Below are 26995 nucleotides of genomic sequence, written 5' to 3'. Positions count from 1 at the left end.
CTTGGCAGAGATGCGCGCGCAGCAGCATGACGTGTGATTGACGCGCAACTAGAGGGTGAAGGGGACTTGACATTTAGCTCTACATGTGGAGACAAAAAGTCTGGGGTTATGTCAACCTAATCCCAAATCATATCTAATATCCTATGTTTAAAGAACTATGTTATCCACAAGGGAAGGGCTCTCGGACAGAATCTATTCTATACTGACTGTGTGTGCGTGCACAAGCGTCTAAGTGTCTACACTAAATGCGAGGGGGTAGGAATATTCCATGGTAACAGGGCTATGAATTACTTGCATGAGGACAGAGAAGCCGGGCCTTTTGCTTGGTAACTGGAAGAATGTTTACTTAAACTACTAGGCAGGAATGCATCGGCTGAGGGGGAAGCAGATAATTCGAAGGTGAAATACAGTTCTTGGCAGAGAATAGGCTGATGTCAGGCTTCGTGAGCCGCGCAGAGAATGAGACAAAGTTCATGGTCACAGATGCAGGCTCAGACTGGAGCTTTCAGAGGCAGAAGGCAAGAGGAGTTTCGATGGCAGAATCAGGGCCTACTTGCCTGGACTGTAAAAATGGCATAAGTGAACCATATAAAGCCGGTGGCCTTTCATATTTAGGAATGGAATATCCGGCCTGTTCATGGCGGATCTGACAGAGGACATGTTGACGGTGGACGCACATGTATTTGCGTCTTCATAACTGGAACTGGAGGGAAACATACATGTACTTGTGACATGCACATAGAACCGTTGGGGTCCAAGATAGGGGACATAACTGACCAGGAAAATCCACATTTCCACATTCCCTCCTTGTCCCCTACTTGCCCTTCAAGAGATATCAATCTTCATCAATTCATTGATCTGTTCATATAGCATCATTTGTTCTTCTTTCTTCTTCCGTGATCTTGAATGAAATCTTGGTGGTGGAATACACGATGTGGCACACAGACCACAGATTGCTGGTCCACATTGTAGACATAGACAGCAACTGAATAGTATGAGAAGGCCAATACCTAGGAAGGATAGGACCCTCCATCCAAAGGTAGATAATACACTCCAAAACCAACCGGACCAAGTCCAGGTGCCTGGATTCTGGTGTATCTGGCTTACAATCTTATGAAGGCGAGTTATGGCTTTATATACAGATGGCGAATTTTCTGGTATGAAAAATGCAATGGCTTGATCCGATGACCCTACAAGCTCCGCCCCTATCGGCCAGGATAACGTCAAGGACAAGACTATTTTGAAGCACAACAATCCGCATAGCAGACTGCTCTTCTGTTAAATTGCCTAAGGCGGAAATAGTTTCGTTCACTACTGCTTCAAGGGTTCTGGTTAATCTACGTATCAGCTTACTATTGGTAACTGTACCTATATAGGGAAAGAAACCTTTATTGAAATCTGTGTATTTTTCCCATGCTGCTTCAGTGTAATCGACAATTGGGAGATCTCTCTGCTGTCTATTGTGTACTAAATGAGTATTTTTATGATAATCAGGAGGAGCTAGGAAAACAGGTGGTAGGAGGAATGCTATGTAACAGGTACCATCCCAATCTAGAGGTAGGCGTATATATGCGGTCCGGCCACATATAAAGTAGGAATGACGAGAAGCTCTAAATGTAGACTTGCCTTGATCACTGAATTTTATTACAGTGGTGCATTTACTATGGCCCATGTGTATGGAGCCATTCTTTCTTATACATAATTCCCCTTTTACTGGGAATACGGACATGGCGGGCAAGATTGGTGTAGTTTCAGATTCAACGTTCAGGATCATGAGGTTAAGTGTAAAATTACCTAATCCATATACTTCATTTCTTAGATCAGTTCCTGTTCTTTTGGGAAGTCCCTCCTTGTTAGGGTAGCAGACTTTAAGCAAAACTAAGTTCAGGTTTCCCCATACCCAGTTGTCTTGATAAACTGCGGAATTCGAATCTAGGGAATTAATCAAACTAAACCATGCTCCACAGGAGCCATTGTGTGTGAACGGATAGAGAATAAAGGGGCAAAACTCCCTTATAGTTCTGATAGGGGGGGAGTCGGCCACAGACCCAGCAGTCTGTAGCATTGCTAGTCTGATGTGAATGGTGCAGCATCTGAATAAAGGTATTGTTGCGTAAGGCAAGTCGATATGATAGCTCATAGGATGGCAGATCACTAAATGTGTGCTTTATGGTGTGCTTTATGGTATCATTAGTGGAGGAGTATAAGAGTGAGGCAATAGGAGGAAAAATAGCATGTAGTATTAAGCTGATACATATTATCGTGATGCACGTAAGAGATTGAAAAATTACAGTCACTATACATCTATTTGCTTCTTATCTAGCTCTCTTATTTTTGCTTTATGTTATTGTCCAAGATCTTATGCGAGCCAGAATACATGTTCAACCGCTTCACCACCTAGTGGACTTAATTGATCAAACGGGTTCTGACTTTTTTTTTTAGATCTAAGTTTAGCTTTGTGGAAACTGCTGGGGAGTCTCCTCTAGAAAATGGTGTTTAAAATCCAAAATTCAAGTTCAAAGTCTTTTTCCTTTGTAAAAGAGTGGTGAAGGTGCACTTTGACTTTAACGGCCGTCCCCGTGGTCCAGAGCACTGACTTTGGCGCCTTTCATCCAGGAGCGATGGAGTATTCTTTGACCTGGGTGTTGTCAGGGAAGGCGGCAGCAACCTGCGAACAACAAGAGAGTAGTGCAGACATCAAGGAAGCCAGGTAATCTGTCAGCATGTTACTGTCAACATAAGTAATCTTTTAGGCATTGTAGTGCCCACATATTTTGGTGGTCTACCAAAGACCACTTCATAGGGAGATAAGCCTGTTCTAGAATGAGCTACAATTCGCATGTAAAAGAGGGCAACCGGCAGGGCTACCATCCAGTCTATACCTTTGTCTGCGCAAATTTTTAATGTCTGATTATGTCTTTCTACAAGGCCTGCTGCTTCAGGATGTCGCACACAATGGAATTTCCAGGTATACCCTAACAGAAGGGACACCTGCTTCATTAGTACCAGGACATATTTGTAACCTCTACATCTGTTTATTTGGATATAATCCATTTGGAGCACTTCAAAAGGGTGGTCAGGTGGATGGAATCCACCTTGTTCCATCGGAATGCCTTTACCTGGATTGAATTGGCAACAGATCATACATGTTCTGACCTTTTGTTTCGCTGCTGCACGCAGGTGCTTGTTGAACCATATATTCTGTAAGCTATCTATCATTGCTTTCTCTCCTAAGTGTGCAGGACTATGTGCGGTATTTATAATCACTTGTACCATGGTATCAGGAAGAAACCATGTGGATTTGCCCTTATTCATCCAACCTTGATCAGTCAGTACCCCTCCTTGTTCCGATCATTTCTTTAATTCGTCTACAGTAGCATGTGTCTGTATGTCTTGTACATCCTTGGAAGGATCCCTAACTGTCATGGCTTTGGACACTTATTAAACCTGTAACTTTGTCATGTCTAGTGGGGTCTGAGCTGTCTGTTTAGCAGTTCGGTCTGCCAGATCATTGCCTTGGGAAATGGGATCTGTGGCTCTAGTATGTGCTTTACATTTTAGGATAGCTATGGCTGTTAGTAAATGTATCGCTTCCAGAAGGGCTTGAATATGGGGGCCATGCTGTATCTTGGCCCCATGAGAGGTCAAGAAACCTCTTTCTCGCCAGAAAATCGGTGTAAATGTTTACTCTCAGGTGCTTAGCTCTTATGCACGCTTGTGTCAGGGCGATGAGCTCTGCTGCTTGTGCTGACAATATGTCTATTCTTTTAGTCTCTATTATTACAGTATCAGCAGTCACTGCATATGCTGCCACTAATTCTCCCGCCCCTGTCCTCATGCATGAGCCGTCAACATATAGTGTTAGGTCGGGGTCTGGGAGTGCAACATCTGTCAAGTCTTGTCTTGGTTTAGTCACGGTATGTATTACTTCAACACAGTTGTGTGGTGAAACGCTTTCTGTACTGGAGGGCAAAAGGGTAGCGGGATTCAGTATGTTGCATCGTCTGATCTCTATGTGTGGTTGAAATAACGTCAGCTCATAATCCGTCAGTCTAGCTACAGTCAGGTGTTGTGTTTGTGTCCGGTTCAAGAGAACCTCTACTGCGTGTGGTACTTGTACTGTCAGAGGGTGGCCCAGCACTATCGAGTCACTTTGTCTTATGGCTAAGGCCGTTGCTGCAACTGATTTTAGGCACGCAGGCAAAGCCTGTGCTACTGGGTCTAATGTACTAGAAAGATAAGCACAGGGCTCGTGTTTTCCTGCATGATCTTGTGTTAGGACAGATAGTGCTGTTCCATCCCGCTCTGTCACAAAAACATAAACGATTTGTTGTAATCAGGGTTTGCTAAAACTGGTGCTTGACATAAAGCTCTCTTTAATTCTTCAAATGCCACAGTGTGTTCTTGTGTCCAAGGGAGGACTTTAGTAGAAGCTGTATTAGGGGCTTGGACTAATTCCCCTGAAAGATCACAATAAAACATGAGAAAAAGGGGAAAACACCATACCTATTTCCTTGGCTTAATTTCTAAGGGGGCTAATTTCTAAGGGGCTTAATTTCTTAAGGGGCTAGCGGGAAGCGAACCTCCTCAGGGGCCAGCAGAAAGCCAATATTCTCCTCCTTCCCCCCCTTTTTGACAGGAGGAAATCTGAAACAGATTTCACTGCTGTCAAACACTATCAAACCCTGTGTCTTGTCAACACTATTAATCCCTGTGTGTAGCTACTGGGCGTAAGCAAAATTATAGGAGATACACAGCGTATGTGAAACGGCGAGAAATCCTTCAAATTAATGTACAAACCTCATTGTGTTAGCTCATAAGCTGGCCAAATGACATCTCATATGCAAATGTCCCTATTACATGAACCTACACCAACCTGAAGTCAATATTAATGCTAGGAGGCCCTAATAGGAATGCTAAATTACCTAAATATTCGGAAAACCAAGTTTAAGAACAGTTGTTAATGTTGATAATTAATAATTTATCTGCTAAAGAAATCAGTCAATGTGCAATAATTTCCACCTATACAATAAATAGCCTAATTCAAAAACAAGTCAACTTTTGGGGCCACCACTCACAAGAATGAGCTTACTAAAGCAAACTTTAAAAAGGAAATCTTGTCAGATATTTTCTCATTACCCTAAATACCGAGCCTTATTTGTCACTCTGTGGTGGCAGTCCTTATTTAAAACAGGCCTTTCAAGAGTTAAAATGCGAGTGCACAGATCATAATTGTTCCTTAATGTCCAATCTGGAAACATATGACCGAGGCTGCCTGTCTATAAGAGAAAGGCAGTTATGTGAAAAATATTTTAGTCTTGCATAGCCTTTTTCTTTTGTTTCATTCATCTCCAACACCAATTAGACATACACTGATAACGTGTTGTCTGCTATTTTGACAGCATGATAATGGTAATATCATGTCTGTGAAATTTAGTAATTGTGCCAAGCCATCAGTATACCGGGCACAGAAAGCATAGATAATTACACTAACATATATAAATGAGCAGCGATGCGTAATTACAGTACCTACAGCTCAGATGCGAACATTCTGGCCTGCTTAATTTGTCAGGCTTATAATCAATAACTTATTTACCTGCCCTATACAACCCCATCTGGCAGTGGGTCATCCCAATGATGACCGCGTCAAGTCTGACACACAGGATCAGCAATAATAATCAAAAAATGACGAACACACGAACCTGTCTCTTTTTTTTTTTTTTTTTTTTTTTTATAAAAATGAGCTATGCATCTTTGTACACAATGTACCCTCATGTCCTAGTCGAAGATGCATCCCACATCTTTCCTCACAGACCCGTAACCACTGGATCATTTATCCAATGCAACTGGTGGCAGCTTGTGGCCACAATTCAAAAATGTCTGAATTTGAAAATCGTTTTTATATAGGCACATAGCCCTTAAAATTCCAAGCAAGAGCAACATTTTACTTTCTGACCAGAAGCAATATAACAATTGCTAAAAAATAAAACAAATCTTCTCCATAGACATTTCCTCGGGGCACTCGTTTTGCACAGAATAGAACAAGGGAATCTTTCTCGACTTACATTTCTCAGCTGCCCTGTCTTATCAGAGAAGTTAAAAATAGCCCCTCAGCGCGGCCTGAGCCTGGGCTGCCAGCCATCTTTTTTTTGTTTTTCCTACTCCTGGCCCCAAGGCTCTCCAGCTGCAGGCATTACACAGATGCGATGTCAGAGAAGCCTTCTAAGCAGTGCCCTGTTCTGCTCCTCTCATCGGCCCCCACCTACACTGGCTACAAGGTCAGAATCTGTCTCCGATTTCTGTATCACATTCTGCTCTACACAGCCCCCACCTTCTCCTCACTCTGAAGCTGTCAAAGACAAAAAGACTACTCAATTCCATAAAAACTGCAATAATTCGCTCAATTGAAAAATTATTTTTACATACAATTTGCACTCAGGAGGTCATAATCTTACCGACTTGACCCAGCACATTGGCTCACTGGACCATCAAGAACACAAACCTGTATTCATGAAAAATTTGCAAATTCGAAATACCCACAATTCTTTTTCCAAGCTAAACTTGTCACTAATTATTTTTCGTTAACACTTTGTACATTAGGGGTGTCATCAAATCACAGGAGTTGCTCCTTCTCTAGCTGCACCCCTCTCAATTTCCTATTGACAACGTAGTCAAATGTTGGACCATGTAAACACCAGCTATGCGCTGTTCATTTGGTGGGGGGCTCAAGAACCTTTGGGCTACTATATAATTAATATATGTATTATAACTGGTCTTTTTACTGGGGCCACTCTTGCTAGGTCCTCTGAAAGGACGGGATAAATACCAGCAACGTCAGTATTTCTTTTTCTGTCAGCCTGCGCTCATTTTACCAGCTCAAATTCCTCCTGTAACATCTCATCCTTGGCTTTTCCAGACTCCAGTCCACTTCTCTCTGCTTCGTGAAACACTTACTCTGTCCTTCTATGTCACTCCTTGCGCCAAAAACTCAATGGCATCCTTCCAAGCTGGTCTACATTTCCTCTTTCATAAGAGTGTTTCGTTGTCTGTCTACTTGTTCTGCTTTTACTCAGATACCTTCCTCAACTAACACGTTTTCTCGGGCTTTGTCTGAATCCTCCCTACTTTTCTCTTCTTTTCTGAGCGCTTACTCTGTGCGTCTATGCTATTCTTTACGCCATAATTCAACAGCGTCTTTCTGTGACTGTCTAGCTTTCCTCTTCCACAACTCTTCTTCGACTTTCATGATACATTCGGCATCCCAGGTCCCAGCTACGGGCCATCTCTGACTTTCTGGTAACTCTTTGGTGTAGTCCACCCATAGATCAAGGAATAATATGGCGTCTAAGCCATGCTTGTGATACATAAAGTGCCCTGGAGTGTCCCTAGGAGGAATAGGAACTGCTTCTTCAAGCACCCCTTTTCTAGTAGTAATCTGTCTTAACTTCGAAAAGAGCGGCATATTGACAACTGATCTGACACCTGGTCTTGAACACACTTAATACAAAAAGCACAATAATGAACAGTCATTCATACCACAACATGCAGGACGTTTTTTTTAACACATTAGACATTAAACATTAAACATTTTGTGTCCTAAAATGACCAACAGTGATGATCGTCTGCATGACTAAATCACCAAGCATAATTCTTGACCATAACTAGATACCTCGGAATACTTGATATACTGCTAAACAGTACATATACACTGCTAAACAGTGCAGACCGGATTTGTGTACCCAAATCCGTCTTGACCGGCACAACCTATGTGCGCGTCAACACGCCTCCCCGGCGATGGTACTCACCGGGTAGCTCCTTGAAACGGAAGGCCTCGGAGAATGGACTGGACTCGACGACTGCGGACATCGGACCCTCTGGACATCGGGACTTCGAAAACCTGGTGGGCCTCTGTATACCTCGGACACAGCTCTCTCGCAGGTGGGCTCTGGGTAGACAATCTGCGTTACTCACCGCCTCGTATGGATGCCTGGTCGCAGTCTGTCCCCTTCGGTGGCCTGAGGGAGTTGGCGGGAAAACCCGCGACGTGCACGCTTGAAGTCCATCACGGCTATGGAAGGGGGCAAAACTGGACCTTCATCTCCGGCGTGTGGGGAAAGAGATTAAACTGTTCGGGCGCCATTCTGTGGTAAATAAAATATCACGCTGTCATAATTTTTCAGATATCAATAAGATCATGCATAAAGCAAGAGGCTGAGTCTGTGGTATCAGATTCATAAAGGGCTTTATTCCAATAACTCGAGTCAAAGGGAGAATATCTCCATCACCAAAAAAGGATCTGGACGGGGCTGAAAAGTATTCTCAATATTCTCAAAACATTATTCACAGAGTACAGTATATATACATTTCTCAATTGTACGTAAGCAAGAGAGCAAGAGAGAATGAGATAAGAGCATGTGGGCGTGTAAGTAGGCGTGAAGGTGGGCGTCCATGTGGGCGTCCACTTGATGATAATGGGTAAATTGTCATGTGTGGGTGGATACCTGGAGATGATTTCGCAATGTCAGCAGAAATACTTGGCAGAGATGCGCGCGCAGCAGCATGACGTGTGATTGACGCGCAACTAGAGGGTGAAGGGGACTTGACATTTAGCTCTACATGTGGAGACAAAAAGTCTGGGGTTATGTCAACCTAATCCCAAATCATATCTAATATCCTATGTTTAAAGAACTATGTTATCCACAAGGGAAGGGCTCTCGGACAGAATCTATTCTATACTGACTGTGTGTGCGTGCACAAGCGTCTAAGTGTCTACACTAAATGCGAGGGGGTAGGAATATTCCATGGTAACAGGGCTATGAATTACTTGCATGAGGACAGAGAAGCCGGGCCTTTTGCTTGGTAACTGGAAGAATGTTTACTTAAACTACTAGGCAGGAATGCATCGGCTGAGGGGGAAGCAGATAATTCGAAGGTGAAATACAGTTCTTGGCAGAGAATAGGCTGATGTCAGGCTTCGTGAGCCGCGCAGAGAATGAGACAAAGTTCATGGTCACAGATGCAGGCTCAGACTGGAGCTTTCAGAGGCAGAAGGCAAGAGGAGTTTCGATGGCAGAATCAGGGCCTACTTGCCTGGACTGTAAAAATGGCATAAGTGAACCATATAAAGCCGGTGGCCTTTCATATTTAGGAATGGAATATCCGGCCTGTTCATGGCGGATCTGACAGAGGACATGTTGACGGTGGACGCACATGTATTTGCGTCTTCATAACTGGAACTGGAGGGAAACATACATGTACTTGTGACATGCACATAGAACCGTTGGGGTCCAAGATAGGGGACATAACTGACCAGGAAAATCCACATTTCCACAGGCATATTATCAAGACAGGCGATAAAATTATCGGCGCTTTAGTGGCAGAAAACTGCTGCTAATACGGCGATAATGGGCTTGATAATATGCTCTATGGAATTCCAATTGAAGCCCATGTTAGATGTGCTAAAGCCGCGATAATTTTATCGCCTGTCTTGATAATATGCCCCTTAGTCTTCTTGCTGGACCATCGAGACTGCCTGCATTCAGGCCCAGCCTCAAATCATGCCTACAATCACCTCTCAGCGCCTGAATACCATCAGGGGTGACAAGCAGCACTCTTCAAATCCACCTTACAACACATTACATTGCATGGGCAACATTTGGAAAAATACACAAAATTAGAAGTGCGTCTGTGCATATGCTGTTCCCAAAAATCAGACATTGGTTTAAGTCAAACTGTAGATGTAGATGCACACACTCCCTTGCAACTATGGAGATGAATGGTATTGTACTTGTACGCCTGGAACTACAAATTCCAAATTGTACCATAACAATACACAAGTAGATTGTACTTACAATCGAGTATGTACTAAGGCAGAGGAGTGTTGCCCCACTGCTCTGTGAGCAGGTCAAAAAGGAAAAAATAAAATGATAACATCACATTGTAATTATCATTTTATTTTTCCGTCGTTGCTCAGCTAGTTAGGGGCAGGGCTGGGCTGTCACTGAAGAGCATGGGGAGGAGCGGTAAGCACCCTCTAAAGTGCATGTGATGGTTTTGGCCGGTCATGCACACTTTGAATGTTCTCCACCTGGACCCAAGAGGCACGTTTGCAGAGTGGTGGTTAAGAAAGGGCGGGCCTATGGCTATATGCAGGGCCTGCTTTTTATTTTTTGGGGGCGTTATAAGGGAAGGGGGCCACGTGATCCCACTTCCCAGGGCCAATGTTGGCCTTGTTGATTCCATCCTCCAGGGCAAAGTCTTTGCATTGCTGATTGTATCAATTATAATTTAACTTCTTCCAGAGCCCAATTTTTATCATTTAGAGAGAGGAGATTTAGGGAGTTCCGTGACGTACCTTTGAAGGGCAGTGCCAGGGGTAACAGAAAATACCCCTTAGGGCAAACGTTTAGAGTCTAAAATATGCCAGTTTTTCCTTAAGATGTTAAACATATGGTTGCTGTAGGTTTTATACTGCGTGATAAAAGCTGCTTCTTGATCCCTTCTCTCATCACTGATGCTTTTTTTCAGAATTGACAGTCCTGGTCTGTTTCCTGTCCAATGTCAGGGCCCTTGCTTCAGCTTTAGTAAGGCAATCATTATTATAGCCTCTCTAACTGAAAACCTTTTAAATTCCTTGCACTCTCTTAGTGAAGTCAGTCTCTTGACTGCAATTTCTCCTCGCCCTAACCATTTCCCCAAATAGTATAGCTTATATAGTTGCTCTTGGGTGGGCATTGGCAGCATGAAGCACACTGTAGGTTTCTTGAAAATATCACTCTGTATAGCATTGGAATCTACAAAACGCAATCACTGAACTCCCAAAAAATAATTTCACTTTTGTGATAACATTGTGTCAATTTTGCATTGAACCTGTTATCATTTAAATAGAAATGATAAGAAAGGGGGACATGCTCAGTCCCATTCCAAATAAGTAAACTATAGTCTATGAAACGTCCATAGAATAAAATGTAGTCCAACCAATTCCGTGCCCCTAGGCCCCTGGAAAGCTCTGCCTCAACAACCCCATAATGAGACCTGCATAGGGCAGAGCAAACACGGAGCCCATTATTTTTTATAATGTGAATGGAAGAAATCTTGTCCACTGAACAAAAGGACTAGATTCCCTTAAAGGTGAAATTATATGTATTTTTGAGGTAGGACTCACTGAAATGTTTTTATTAGGCAGCTTTTGAACAGTAGCCCCATTGTTGACTTTAATTTGCTGGAACGGATCCGCAACTTTTAATGATAGAATGTGAAGGAATCCTATGTTAATCCGCATATCAGGGTCGGATTTAGCCTCTAAAAGATATTTGGCTAATGGGTTTAACAATAGGTAGAGTGGGTATCAACAGGGGTTGAATGTTCAAAGATGGGAATTGTGGCGTTGTGACTCTGCTGCAGAGTCCAACACTAATTGATAGCGGTCCATTCCGTTTTGCTCTGCAGCGCTAATGATGCAGATGCTGACACAGTATTAGCGGTTCACAGCTGTCGCTGTACATGACTAACTGGGTCACGTCCGTCAGGCTGCCTTTTATTAACACTGTCACGAAGAGCAGTGCATACCATCCTCCTGAGAACAGAAAGGAGCGGCGAGCACGCCCACTAGCTTGCCCCACCAATGGTAAAGCCCAATTGGTGATACGTGGCGCCCCGGTTACGTCACCGGTGCCGACGTTACATTCCTCCCCAAAACAGATCCCAAAAACCACAATGCAAAAATGCATAACAATAACATAATTGACATTAGGTAGACCACCACTCGCGGGGACCATGCATCTTCAGTCCCAGTAACGTTATCTGCAAAATAGGCTTAGCTATGTAAAAACTTGGAAATGTTTTACATTAAGTGATCCCTCAGTCTGCAGGATGGCTCAGGAGTCTGGTGGAGCCCATATCTGGTACAGGAACGACACCCCGATGGGCTGCTTGAAGGCACCTCCGCAGGATCTCCTGGCGCAGGAGTGGGGGCCTCCGGAATCTCCGTCTCAGTTGTGGGCATCACTGGTGAGTCACTCTCAAAGCATTTCCTCTCCGCGGGGTCTCAAGTGTCACTCAACGCGGGTCGACTGACACCCTTGTCTGGGAGGGGCTCCCTTGGAAGGTGAAACCTCTTGAAGAAAGACACATTCCTGGTGACAGTCTCTTGACCTCGCTGGATGGTGGGCCTTGTTCCCTTTGGATGAGTTATGATCCATGGTTCTCATTCAAAAGGCAGGTGAAACTTGCTGCTGGGATGACGATTCTGCATTAACACAGTGTCGCCCACTTTGAGGCCTGACTGCCTTGCTCCCGACCGGTGAATCGCATGATCATTCCAGCGCAGACAACAAGCCTGAACTGGGCCTTCATCCAACTGATCTGCTTGCCATAGCAGATGATGTGGAATGGAATCCATGATCACTGTGCCCATGGACAGATGCCACGGTGCTCTTCCTGTTGTGGAGTGGGGATACTGGCGGTATATCATAAGGAAAGAGAAGATGGCCAGTTCCAGAGATTGCTGGCGGGCGTGTACAATGCAAATGACTTTGTTTAATGTTCGGATAAACCTCTCGCTTTGCTTGAGGCCATCACGGTGTGATCTTCTTGTTAATGATGCTGAGCGAGGACAGGTAAATAGCCAGTTCCTTTCTCTGGAAGGGGGGACAATCATCCCTTCTCAGTTCCTCTATTAGTCCATGGGTGGCCATTACTTTCTCTAGCTTAGGAATCACATCCCCCACACTTAGTGATGGGATAATTTCTACTTCAGGATATTTGGAGTGGTCATCTATTAGTACAAATAGGTATTTCCTATCAGGGAGACTCCCGAAGTCGAGGCTGACACACGACCATGGATGGTGCGGTCTAGCTTCAGTTATCACTGGGGCCAGTGGGCTGGGATCACCAGTGGCTTGGCACCAATCGCAGGATCTCACCGTCTCCTCCACTTTCTTGTCAATGAGAGGAAACCACACCTTGGTCCTCAAAAGGCCACTTGTTTTCACCATGCCCTGGTGTCCAGCATGGGCGAGTTGTATCACTCTGTGTGTCAAAACGGTGGGGATGACCAGGAGATGGCCCCTGAGAAGACATCCTGTTGCGTCCTCATTCAACGCTTGTTGAACTTGGTATAAACCTTCCATTATCTGGTGAGCCTCCTGCATGAGAGTATTCCATCCCTTCTTGGCCTTCTGCCATTGGTTGTCTCAGAATTGTTACGGCTCTCTGGAGGCATTCGTCTAGTTGAGTTTCTTCTCGCAAGACCTCCATGGACAGTGGAAGCGGACATGATCAGGCTGTTACATAGTGGTTATATTCCTCATTGTCTTCAGCATCCTCTTTTTCCTCCTGCGTAGCTGCCCTGGAGTGACGCGACAAGTAGTCTTTAGGATTTTGCGACCCAGGATGTTACTCCACTCAACAGTTGTACTCTTGCAACTGGAGCGTCCATTATTCGATCCTTGGGGGCGGTTTAATAGCGATGCCGGCAAACAGGGAGGCCTCCTCTGACATGATGGTAATGGTCGCTCCTGTGTCCACAACAGCGGTGGTATATTGTTCCCCCACGTGCACCTGGCATTGTGGGAGGCGACGCACTGATTGGGTGGCCATGCCTATGATGAAGACTGAATGGACGGTGTGCTCTTCTGCTTCATCATCGTTGATGTCGCTGTTTCCGCTCCAGACTTCCAGGATCATGTTGGTTGTGGGTCGGGGGCCCTGACCTCTCCTAGATCATCACACTCTCATGAAGTGGTTCATCATGCCACATCCTGTGCACTCCTTCCCCCAGTCTGGGCATTCCGCTGGGCCATGGAGGCTTCCTCCACAATATGGAGTTCACATTGTCCTTCCTGTAGGGTTTGGTCATGAGATGAGTTGTGACGGCTCCTTCTTTACCGGGATGTGTAGGGGGGCTTCCATGTGGGCAGCTCAGTCCCGCAACAGCTCCTTCATCTGACCTAGCGTGAGAATGTCTGTGAGGAGCTTTCCGGACTCTTCTAGTATTCTCTCTCTGAACTTGGCTGAGGCACATCCTTGTATGATCTGCCCACGTATCTCCTCCCTTTCATCATGAAACCTGCAGGTGCTTGCTAGGTCCTAGAAGTGAGCATGAAATGCGTCTATTGACTCCTTCTCTTGTTGGTGCGCTTGGCGAAATATGAAGTGTTTGTAGTCTTGATTCACCATGGGCACAAAGTGTGCTGAGAGTGCTGCAATTAAGGTAAGATGGGGCTTGGGGGCTGCTTCTATAATGGATTTTGAAATCTTGTAGCTGTCCTTCCCCCTAGGTGTGAGAGCATTGCTCTCTTCTGATCATTGGCTACCTTGGAGGCTTCGAAGAACAGGAGGAATCTCTCCACTCATTCCTTCCATCTGTGCGCTTGTGCTGCGGGGGCCCTTAAACTATGAATGGTTCATTGGGCGGTATGATGGCCATGCTTTACCCTCTCTTCACACTTCAGGCACCTTTGTTATCTGACTGTTCTGCTGGCGTTGTTCTCCTGTCCCCAGGTGTCTGGGTCCAGGCCATGTGCTTGCTCTGGGGGGATGGTGGAGCTGTGTTGGTGGTGGTGTCTTGTTGTCCTCCCCCGTGTCCACTGGTGGCCACCTTTGTTGGGCTGCAGGCACCTCCCTCAAATGCAGCAGTGAGGTCAGTGGCGCTGGTACCTTCCCAAGGGGTGTGAGAGGGACCCTTGGTTAGTAAGGCACAGCACATGTAGGGCTGGTACTCACCCCTTCACTATGTGGCACTGTGCCCTCCTGTGGTGTCATGCTGGAGGCACATCTGCTTCAGCCACTCAGTGTGGTGACTTGCAGTCTCCTGGGGGTGTCAGCACCTTCACAGGCTCCAACAAGGTGGTGTAGCGCGACCACCCTCATCGCCAATGTGGTGTCGTGACTCCACTCCGGAGTCCGACGCTAATTTATAGCGGCCCCATTCCATTTTGCTGCACAGCGCTAATGAAGCAGACGCTGACACAGTATTAGCCGTTCACAGCTGTCGCCGTATATAACAAACAGTGTCACGTCCGGCGGGCTGCCTGTTATTAACACTGCCATGTGGGGCAGTGCTTACCACTCTCCCGAAAACAGAAAGGAGGGGGCGAGCATGCCCACAAGCTTTCCCCACCGACGGGAAGCCCAATGGGTCATGCATGGCGACACTGTTATGTCACAGGGGCGACATTACAGGTAATCACAGTTTGGATGAACTGTTCATTCGGTGTGTTTGCACATTATAATTCTTGCATCCCAAAATGAGATTTTTCTTGGAGTCACAAAAGAAGATATATCTGTGCCAGGATGGCGACTATAGTTTTGGATGAACAGTGTACTCGGCCAGTTGAATATTTGTAGTAGCATCGCAAAATGCGATAGTTTTTATCCCATATGACTTTGAACGATGAAGAATGATGTATTATGCATCCTGTGAATACTTATGATTCCAATCGTAAAATTTAAATCACAATGGCGAGAGTGACAATTTATCTTTTCTTTGGACGTTCCAAGATGGCGACTATAGTCTTGAACGTACGGTGTAATCAGGCCTGTGTATATTGGGATGAGAGTCAAACTGTGAGTATCACATTGATAAATTAGTCTTGTTTTGGAGTTTTAAAATAGTGAAATGAGGATATTATTCAAAAGTGTAGATTCTCCAAGATGACGACCATCCTTTGCATGAGGTTTGTGTACACCTCTCGGTCTATGCAGGTGATGTCATTTGCCCATGATATTTAAATTGCAAGTTCCCAGCAGGTCTCTTTTCATTGGGTGGAGATTCCAGCGGGGAGAGGTTATTGAAAGCAGAGCCACCATGCTCGTCAGTCCTCAGAAGGGAAGCATTGGGGATGGGTACTATAGAATGTTAATGGAATGCATGACCATGCACATTCAGTTTATTTGGAGCTACAGACGGGATAGAAAGGCATAAAACACAGAACTTAAATATAATTTAGTTTTTTATAGTGAACACAGGCCTCCAACTTGAGCCCAGGAATTGTTTCGAATTTGAAATGAGGGAAGTTGCGCAATGGTATTGAAAACCATCTACTTCGATGTTATTTTTTGAACTTTTTAAGTGAGATGACTGGAATGTCAGGGGGTAAAAGGACACAATTCTAAGTCGCAAACTGAGTAATTTATGTGGGAGTTCAATATAGTTAGGAACCACAGGGTTTTGACAGAGTGACACAAATTAACTTGAATGTTTGCTGTTAATCACCTCTGACTGGGTCTGATGTAACATGGCAGAAGTGCAGATGGAATTTCTTATGTTGAAATATCAGTCCACACAGGATAAACATTGGAACTTATATTGTGATTTTGAAGGATCTGGAGAATTTGGCCTGCTGTGAGGTGAAGTGAAGGATTAATTTTATTTTGTCTGGAACTGATTGTCTAATGCTGGGAATAGATTTGACCCAAAACTGGATATTATAATTCATTGCCTTTTCATTCTTAAAATTGCCCTGTTGTTTTCTGGGTCATAAACAAGAAAACAAGATAAAATAGAATACTCTTTTATACGTTGTAGGCCAGAGAGAAGCTGATAACATTCTGGTTAAAAGAAAAAGAAAGACTGAAAGCTGTGACATATGTAATAGGATACTTGGATGACCTTGCATTTTATTGTGTTTTCAAGAGTAGATCGTAAAGGCTTGACAGAAGGTTTCTAATCATAAATGCTTATTATATAGTCCTGTCTCTTCCAGATAAATGTAGTGGCGGGTCTTACTATAGAAACTGACATCTATATGCCTTGAAATTTTAGATAATAATAGTAATTATTGGACAGTGAATGAGGAATTGATTACATGGTATCAACGCATCTTATTTCACATTGATATATGTGTCAGAGTTTAGGTCTCTGTGTTCTTTCCGTAATTTTTCACAGTACATCTGTCTTTTAGTACATGATTTGTAAATTTGATACACTGGTGTTTTCACAACGAAAGTTTGTAATGTGTTTTTATGACAATAGATTTTTTTTCTGTAATAGTCTGTGTATGTTCTATGTACTATTCACAGTTTTAAAGTTTTGTAATGTATCTATATTTTTGTAGCCCTGAAGAAGTCCGTATGGATCAAATGTGTTGGCCATGAGTCGGCACAAGAAGATGATTTAAAAAAAAAAAAATCAATAAAGAAGTCATTTACACAAATTAAGAAGATGAGTCTTGCAGAATTTGACACTTTGAGATATCTTCTTTGGACTGTTCGATGAATTATTAAAAATGAAAGAATAATCAACTGTGCTGAGTCAAACACTTCATAACATTTGTAGAGAGTTTTCTCCTGTGTGGTGGGTTAAGAGGTTGGCCCTTCGGACTCATGCATTTAAGAAATTATATAGAAAATATTTTTCCTTATATAAGTTTCCTGCTTGAGAGATAGGTGCTAGGTGCTTTATCTCAGCCTCTTGTTGTAAATCACACATCTACTTGCCCATGTTTTTCTAGTACTGTATTATACTGTATACATAAAAGGACATAGAAGACACTTAATACCAGGCACCCCAGCCACAAACTCCACTCCATCATGGGCAAAGAGTACCAGTAAACATCCAGCAACCAAGACATCTTGAGGATTGAGAAGTGGACGAGGTAAAATTTGACATCATTGCAGGCAAAGAAATGTTACAGGAGAAAACACTGGAGAAACGTTCCAGCTAAGTAGGTTTGAATCACATCTGGTAAGGGTAGACAGCCAATCAAGTCAAACAAGGTAGACACTGTATGGGGGCGGAACAATCTTACTTATCTTTCTCATACATGTATACATTTAATTCTTAGTTTAAAAAGTTCCATGACTACTGCTCATATGTTATGCCTGCTCAACTACTTTCATGTTAACTACTAAACTTTCTTCTGACAGAGCATCATGGTGGGTCTTCCTCCATACGCTGCTTGTTAGTGTTTTTTTCCCGAAAAAGAGACAAACTTTATTTTGTTGTGTATGGTTCACCATGTGTTATGCTTTGTGAAGCTTCATGCTTTTCAATATTTGAAGCATCTTGCATTTCTTCATTTATTTCAAACAAACTTGAGGAAGTCATGATGTAGCTTTCCTAAGCTGCTTCTTGGGAAACAAATCCCACCAAGTATACAAAGCAATTTTTTCATAATTATGTATGTGTCTATTAGAGTTAACTATTTTTCTCTATTCAATTTCTTCATTATACATAATTTGCTTTTGCATTGACAATAAAGCTGTACCTAGTTGCTCTTTTCCCACACCTAATAGTAATACATTTTTAAAAGATATATTACCTTTATACCTAACTCATTCATATTTTAAACAATTGTTCACTGGTCAATAAGACCAATTTTGGGTTGCACATTGTTGAAATTCTATAGCAGATAGTCACAGTTGTTCTGCTCTCTTCAATTTGTGGATTAGAAAGAATTCAATGATACCTCAAAGATTTCTGTGCAAAGATCAAGCAATGTTGCCTTTGTCTGGTTTCTTTGTTTAAGATAATACTTCAGGGTTCTCACTTTTGTTGTAGAGTTCGGGTCAAGGTTAATTGAACCAATTCTAAATCTATTAATATAATAATTGGTTTTCTCACCATTACCACCAGCAAAATGTAATACTTCTGAATTTATGTTCATCATCATATCCATCTTAGAAAATACCACCATTATTATAATTCATCTCCTTTATACTAATACATACTACAGCCATTTGTGGAATATCAAAACAAACCAAAACAATCAGTCTTGTCAGCACTTAAGACCGCAGATATTTAGAAACAGATTAATCTATTTTTTAACCATACAAATCAACCATTTCCACCATTATAAGTAGAATTGATCCTAACAAGAATAATAAATTCATTATTTCCTGGCTGCCGCTGGTCGTTTATTACCTTACTGTCAAATAAGAGTTCATTATAACTCTTTTTTTTTAAAAATAGGTATCAATTATGTTTATATTCAAAATTGTTTTCTATCTCTGTTATTCATCTCAACAGAGTAGTTCACAATCACGGCTTGCCAGTGCATTTTTTGGTTTTAAAAAGTCTTTGAGAATAATGTTATCATCACATTTCAAACACCAATCACACTGAAACAAGAAAAATCTGAATTATTCTGGTTGTCATTAGCGACCTGATTATACACATTCAAAAGAAATCCTTACCTTACAACATTATTTTACAACAATGTAACAATATGCATCACCTCACATTCTCCTAGTTTAGACTTCAGTTCAAACACCTCAGCATGCTATTTCTTATTGATATTACCTTGATTTCTAATGTAAGGCTGATTTTATATAGTACTGCTTGCACTGCCCCACTATTTCTCACTGGGGAGTGCATTGCCACAATTTTACAATTTTAGATGAATAGGGTCAAATGTCTCTTCATTATATTACTTGACCATTTTAATATTCGTTGATAAAAAAAGACTAGTTTGTGACAAATAGTGCAACAGAAAACAAATTGCTAAGATTAACACAAAGCAAATTGTGGTGATGAATGACATGTTTAAATCTAGCCATCCATCAAGTATGCAAATATACCCAATCCACAGCGGTTACCACAAGACAAATATACCCTCAGTGTAAGCACCTTTGCCAAACAAACAAAGTGTAACAGATCACAAACTACTAACTGATATATATAACATTTTAAAACTAAACCCACATACAGCTATACAGTGTCATGCAGACCCTGTGGCCTAGGCCTTATGATACTGACTGACAGATCACAGGTGGGGTTGCCTATAACCAAAAGGACAAACGCTCGAACAGGAAAATCCCAGATTAGTCCCACAGATAGGCAGCGACACCACAACGGTCCTCAAAGATTAGCCCTATTTAAAAAGCACTTGGCCTGAGGGGCGCATGTTGCCAAAACACCATAAAGTTAGATACCACATGAAGTTAAGAACACAGCACACACAACACACGCAGTTATCAAGCGCTCCCTATGCCACACATCTGGACATGTTACCCACAGGCCCTCATTTTGTCCATGCAAGATCAAGACCCACCAGCATTTGTCATCGGGGGGAGTAATTGATGGCCTCATGATAAGGCCCACGTTCCACTCCCAAAACAGGACCTTTAAATAGTTTTTCAATGCATCAAGAAATGTATAAAGAAATATTCAAAACAATTATACTTTGAGTTAGTCCTCAGACTCGTTGCTGTATGCTTCCCTTCTAGCAGTAGTGTTTGATTAAAACAACTGTTCCTGTTTTGCCAAACGCCTCCTGTCTGTTTTTTTCAAGGTAAATTCATATTCAAGCAATTTTTTAGTGAGCCAGATAGGAGAGATTTGTGCTTTGAACCCGACTGCAGTTAAGGGAAAGGACCATGCTCTGATAGATTCACATCAGCGCAGTAAGGAAGTTGACTAGATGCCACAATTGACTGAAAGCTCTGTTGAGTCAACAAGGCGGAGGTCTGTCCTTACCCAATTGCCGTCAATTGGGTAAGAGATTACATCTGATCCTTAGTACCCAGTATTTGGCATACAGAAAACTAGGAAGAAGAGCAAAAACTTGAGCGCCCGACCACTATTAGAAATCTGACATATTGCCCACTTCATGTGTCCGAACTGAGTAGTCGCAAGGCAGCCTTGGAGGCGATCTGGTGGAGGTTACCTTTCTTTGATAGCCAACATGCTGGGAAAAGTGAAGGTTGTTTGCCTTGTGAACCCCTGGGTGTGACACAGTCAGTGCACGTGTCCCCTGGGTGTGATGCAGGGGCGTGGACTTACCGCTTGGAATGCTGGGTGATACACAGATGGTACGCAAAGACCCTGGATGTGATATGGGGCCAGCACCTTGATCGAAGTTTTTTGTCTAAAAGGGCTACCAGTTTCTTAACACTGCATCTGAAAGAAGTGATAGGTGTTATTTGCTTGGACCACTAGGCAGGATACAGGTGATATGCATGACCCCTGAGTGTGATATAGGGTGGTTTATAGACATTAGGGAAAATTTGGAGATTAGGTGTAGCTTGTGCTTGGCCAAGGTGGGCCTGTGGTTGACAAGATGTTCCTCGTTTTTGTGAAAATTGTTCTTATCTGTGTCTCAGAGCTGATTTTAATAGACTATCAGGCTCGCATAGTCCCTTGTACCACGCAAAGCCTCCCTCATCATCGGGTGGCATGAACTAAGGAGCAGGTTAAGGTATTTTTAGACAGGTTCTCTGTCATTCTTTTTCTCTTACTTCATCTGGTTATTAATTGATGCATTCTCGATGTTAAAGATTTACAAACGAGGTCTAGGATATAATTACAGCACTTATCCCTATCTCGGGAATGTTATGAATTATATGGTGCAAAGATCAGAACAGCAAGACCCCTTCGCTTCCCAAATAAGTGAAAGAAAACTTCCAATAAATACAGTTGCTTAAAGAATTTTGATCCGCACTCAAAGACACAAGTCCATCCAATTTGTATGTTTTTATATTGTCCTTTATTCTCATATTCTTTCTTCCTAGTAGCCAATGCGTTTCGTCCTTCTTGAGGACTTCTTCAGGGCTCAGCAGTTGATTCTCATGTGAGTATTTGGTCGCTTCTTATTCTCATAGTCTTTACCTCGTTTTTCTTTCTTTATCAGTGTTCAGTAGTTTCTGGTCATATAAGTTCAGGTAGGTGCATGTCTTATGTATAAAAACGTATCTTTTGATAGCCTTAGGTCATGGCTATTTCAGTCGTCATAGATGCAGCCTCGAGAAAGCTGTCACTCTGTCGTCATGTTGCAAACATTCTCGATGTTGTGGTGCTGGAAAATTATTGCAATATCACATCTTGTCTTGAGTGTTGTGCTTTGTTAATGACCTAATGTGCTTATGAAGGTGCCACTAATTCAAGTCGTTTTTCCATATATGCTGTTTTTTCTGCTGAATTCAGGATGTGATCTATCATATGCATACTGTGTTTGTGTTTATGTCTAACCTAATGCAGCTGTATAACTAATATTGAGTTCATAGAATTAGTTGAAATCAGTAATCCTCATGTATTCATTTCCCCAATGATCAGAGTAGAATCTAATATTAATGGATTCAGAGAAGCTAGAATGTGTCAGTCCATTGAAAAAAGTTCCCAGTTATTATGGAGTTGCTGCTAAAACACATGCAAACTCGATTTGCACACACTATGGCCCACACATTCCCCTAGCCAGAGGGGTAAACCTTTTCAGTTTGTGCGAATGACCTGGTGGCACCACACCAACGGTATCACGTATCCTCCGGGGTTGATTTCAAACACGCAAACAGGCATAGACAATTTCTGATGGCTTTGCAGCAGTCGGAACACACATGTTTTCCTATCTTGATGTTTCCTTAAGTTCTAAGATCCTTGGAAGTGTGAAAATTCATCTGAAAACGTTATAAAAAGATTGGGATGCTGTCTCTTCGCAGCATTGTTATAAACAGCAACCTGCTTCAAGTTCCTCATGCTATTTAATTTTTAGGTGAGACACATTCCTAGTGATTTGTCACAGTAACTACTATTTAAAACCATTTGAGGAAAGGCATTTACTTGTTAAGTGTCAACCTTGCTGCAATGATGGCTTGATATATAAACTTTGACACATAGGAAACAGGCCGGTTATAACCAAACCTACAGAATATTGTCTCCTGATGAAGGCCTGTGAGCCAAAACACACGTAGAGAAACCTTGATAGATCTTCTGAGTATATCATTGTGCCCCAGTTACACAAATACATTAATTGTCAATGATATTGCACCATTCAAAGTTGTGTTAAATGCTATATCTTGAGCCATTTAAGAATACATGTCTCAATAGTTTTCTTTTTTATGAGGATTTGTATATCAATATGAAAATGATTAATAAGTATATTGGAATATGATTTGTTGCTTATTAAGTGTGATCTACGAATGTGTAAGGGTTATGACAGTTGTGGATGACTGGACCAGTTTGTTTTAGAGCTGGGTATTTTATTTATGGATATGTTTTCTGTATATACTGATAATAAAATCATTTTGTAGTTTTTCTTATGTTCATGTGGTTATGAGTTCTGTGTAATCATAAAATATTGTGTTTGCAAGTAAAAAGAATGGTTGTCCGAGGATTTACTTCACAGTTATTCTGATCTCTACCTCAGGAACTTTTGTATGCATTTGGAACCTTCAACACCACCATAATTGAGCACACGAAACACACGTTCAGACCAAATTATATAGGCCAAAAGAAGGACAGAAGAAAGGCTCTGCTAGAACTCTGGGATGTCTTTGAGGAGGCCCAGACCAAAATCCTATCTTAGAACCTGTAAGCATGGCATCCGCGCCCCCCACCATATGTAGGAATGGAGGTGCTCTCACCGATTCCTGTCATCCTTGCATTAGGTTTCACCAGTTGAGGGTGCTGGTGCTGGTGGCCCCCCCACTGAACAGGCAGGCCAACAGACCCCCAGGCCCAGACAATCCCAGCATCACCCAAGTCCAGTGGTAGAGCTCCCCAAACATCAACCTCCCCGTTCATCGCGCTTGACTCCTTTAAAGCCCAGGGACACAGAGAACATGCACTCCCACTCACCCGGGTGAACGCATTTGGGTTACAGGGAGGTTCATAGCAGTACTGGACAGCGATACAACCAGTGGTGGAAAAGGGAGGGTCCGCAGTCATACAGGATCAGACAATGAAGGGGGAACAGCAGGGTATGCTCAGACAGCCAAAGGAACAACAGAAACGGAGTTTGAGGGCAAATTACTAACCAGAAAAACAGCACTAGCCCAGAAATAAGGAAACAACCCAGGTGAGAGTTGGAGGAGAGATGTGAATTAAGGATGACGAGAGAGACCTCTCACCCTGGGAAGTCAAGGAGAGTACAGAGCAGGGTGCCCTCCACCTGAGAAGGCCAGGGTAGGCATACATCATTGCTCGGAAAGGAGTCCGAGGCAGAAGGAAGGCTTCTGCCTGGGGCATGAGCCTTAGTAGATCGCCAGCATAGAAGAAGATGCAGTGGATGTAACATGGCATTTTTAAGTGCGCACAAAAAGAACAGCTACAAAAATGTCTGCTGCTCCCCCCGAACACACAGTATAGACAAACTGACCCCAAGGTAGATAGTGAACAGAGAGGAATGTGAGACCTTCATGCAAACATTTTGCAACCTGCTAGGCTGCTGGACCAAAAGGAGAGCCAGTATAATAGACCTTGGCAGAAGGAAACATCCTTCAAACCAGAGGACATGGCTGTTGCGGAGGACTTCCCTTACATGCAGTATTGCCTATGGAAATGGAAGCTCTACATTAGAGAGAAACCTGCAGCTCTTCCCCAACCCAAAATGTGCCTGCTAGTGGAGAAGGGCACATCAGAGATAATCTATGAGCCTTGAACCTAGATGATAAAGGAAGGGCTCAGAACCAAACTGACGCCATTGATTGATAGGGCAGGGAAGTGGATCTCATGTTTCAAGAAGAACACCGCAGGGATAAACCAAGTAATAGGTGATGTCAAACGTCTGCTAAGCAATCTCATCGGAGAGCAGACTAACACAGTGTTTGCCTAAGCCTGAATCCCACGCTGACAAATGCCAAGCATGACGGGGCAGCATTCAATTCATACAGATGCCCGGTATGGACAGCCTTGAGGGAAATATTCCCTGATTGCTCAGATGTTGAGGGAACGATGGCAGAAAGCATGAAGCCTGGGGAGACCATAGTGGACTTTCTAGACAGAAAGAGGGGGATGAGAAACAGGCCAGCCTTGAAATAATATGGGTCACCATTTGTCTACAGCATCCTCAAAAAGGGGCTGCCCTCCGAAATACAAAGTAGATTGGACAGCTTAGTAGGGTTAGACACCAAACCCTGGCAGGAAATACAACCCCACATATAAAACTATTACAGAAAGAAACAGGAAAAGGACAGGCCGCTAGCATATAGATGGCACCAGTCTTGAAGAGGCTCTACCAAAAACCCTAAAAGGTTTCATCCTGATGATAACAGCAGAGGTCAGGGAGGATGGCAGCAGCTGAACCCCATAGAATGTTATTATTGCCACTGAATAGGTCACATGTCCGACCAATGCTGCTTAAAACCTTATGATGTTCAGGGATCAATAAATCTAGGTCAGTCTCTGCAGAATCACCATCCTCAAAACCAAGCCCAAGGTAACCTGAATGCACTGTATTTTCAGCCACACGGATGTAAGACAGACACTGCACCACACTTGCAGGGAACGGGTGGTTGGTAAAACTAGAGGCAACATCAGCAACAGACAGTGACCCCAGCCCAACAAGGATTGCAGCAGGGAGGGGTAACTGTCTGGGGAGGCAATCCCTTTACATAATCACTTGCACAGTAGATCAAACACCCAATGCAAAACAAACACTTCACACACACCTCAACATACATTTAAAAAATAAAGGGAAGTAAGACAACATTAGGACTTTTAAGCCATTACTTGCGTACAGAAAATTCAGTGCTGCTGTACGTTGTGTTGATCGGGAATCTGCACTAGAGCCCACCATTCTGGTGCCCACAGGAGCCTAGGCCCCCCTCTGCTGCTGATCCCCCAGGGTGGGATGGCTGGCCAAGCCATAGGGGGAGGGTAGTCTGATGAAGGGGCAGGGCAGCACCCCATCCAATTCATAAAAAGCAGGCACCAAGGTCCCTACATGCAAGTCCAATTGGTACAGGTTCCAATAACTAGATGAAATGGACCACATTCTCGTGCCTCTAGTCCCGGACCCAAATTCCTGCATAGTGTGTGATCCCAACCACATCCAATACTCTCTAGGCCAATGGAGGCCCCTTTTCAGTTCCAAAATGAAGCAATGTTCCAGTGTTGGGAGCTAGGTCTCACGCCCACTTTTGATGATGAAGACCCCACAATGTCCATAGGACGCACAAAGGTCTAAATGCTCACAAACCACTGCATGGCGCTGAGTCAGTAGGGATTTCACCAGAGCAATCAATCAGACCATTCTATTACCCGCATCATGCAAAATTTGACGAGTTTTGGACTTGAACTGGACTATCCATTGAGGAACATTCTGCCTCCTCCTTTCCTTCAAGGCTCTCCAAACACCAAACGTCTGCTCGTCTGGTCATGTCCCTCCAAAACATTGAAGGTAGTATGTCACCGGTCAGAAGTCTCTGGCTACAGCTGGGGACAATAGGCCAAAAAATCTTTGTAGGACGGAGTCAAAGGGAAAGGGGTTGCCAGAAGAGAGGAGTCCGCAAAAATCCATCACAGCTCAATGTGAGGTACTCAAAAATAGGCTCACCGGCGTATCCGGCCTAGGAATCAAGCAGACAACAAACAAGGCTTTTTACACACACAGTCTAGGGGAACAAGTATGCCCAATCCTGAACAATGCCACATTGGAAAAACAATGGTGGCCGCAGAACAGCTCTCCGACCCCACCTGTACATGACAATGGAAATAACCAGATCCCATAAGAACCTAGGGAAATGCACAAGATACCAGCAGAAAGAAGGCCAAAACCAGCCCCCAAAAAGTACCCTCTAGGAAAAAGAACATAGTCAAGACACCTGGTGCCCTTTGGGAGGGCCCTACTGAATGCTGTGTGCTGGGACTAGAGGGGTATACTCAAGATAATGGTTGCAGTCGCACTCCTGGGTACAAACAAACTGCAAACATGAATTTTACCAGTCCATATGTTTTGATTGCCAGTGGGAATCACCTCCTGATCATGAGGTGTGTGACATCAATGTAGAAAAGATGTTCTCCACCATGGAAAATCGCACCCTACCGGCACTCCGATGTTGGTTAATTAATATTAAATCTTTCAATCGAAATTTTTTAGGCAATTCGTTTTTTATTCATGTTTGATTTTCATTTAAATCATCTTTTTGTTATGTAACAGTGATGTTTGCTTCACAATACACTGTGCCTGCATCTTCACATAATTTCAACACAAACCCTGATGCATTTCGGGCATTGCCCTTCCTCAGGGGGGATATTTGAAATAGAACGAGAATACCACTCTTTGTGACAATCCAAGAACTGGATACCATCTAGTACATGTACGATTTTAGGAAAGGAGAA

This window comes from Triturus cristatus, chromosome 2_2, assembly GCF_964204655.1.
Source record: "Triturus cristatus chromosome 2_2, aTriCri1.1, whole genome shotgun sequence".
Classification (NCBI taxonomy): domain Eukaryota; kingdom Metazoa; phylum Chordata; class Amphibia; order Caudata; family Salamandridae; genus Triturus; species Triturus cristatus.
Note: the sequence above shows the minus strand (reverse complement) of the source record.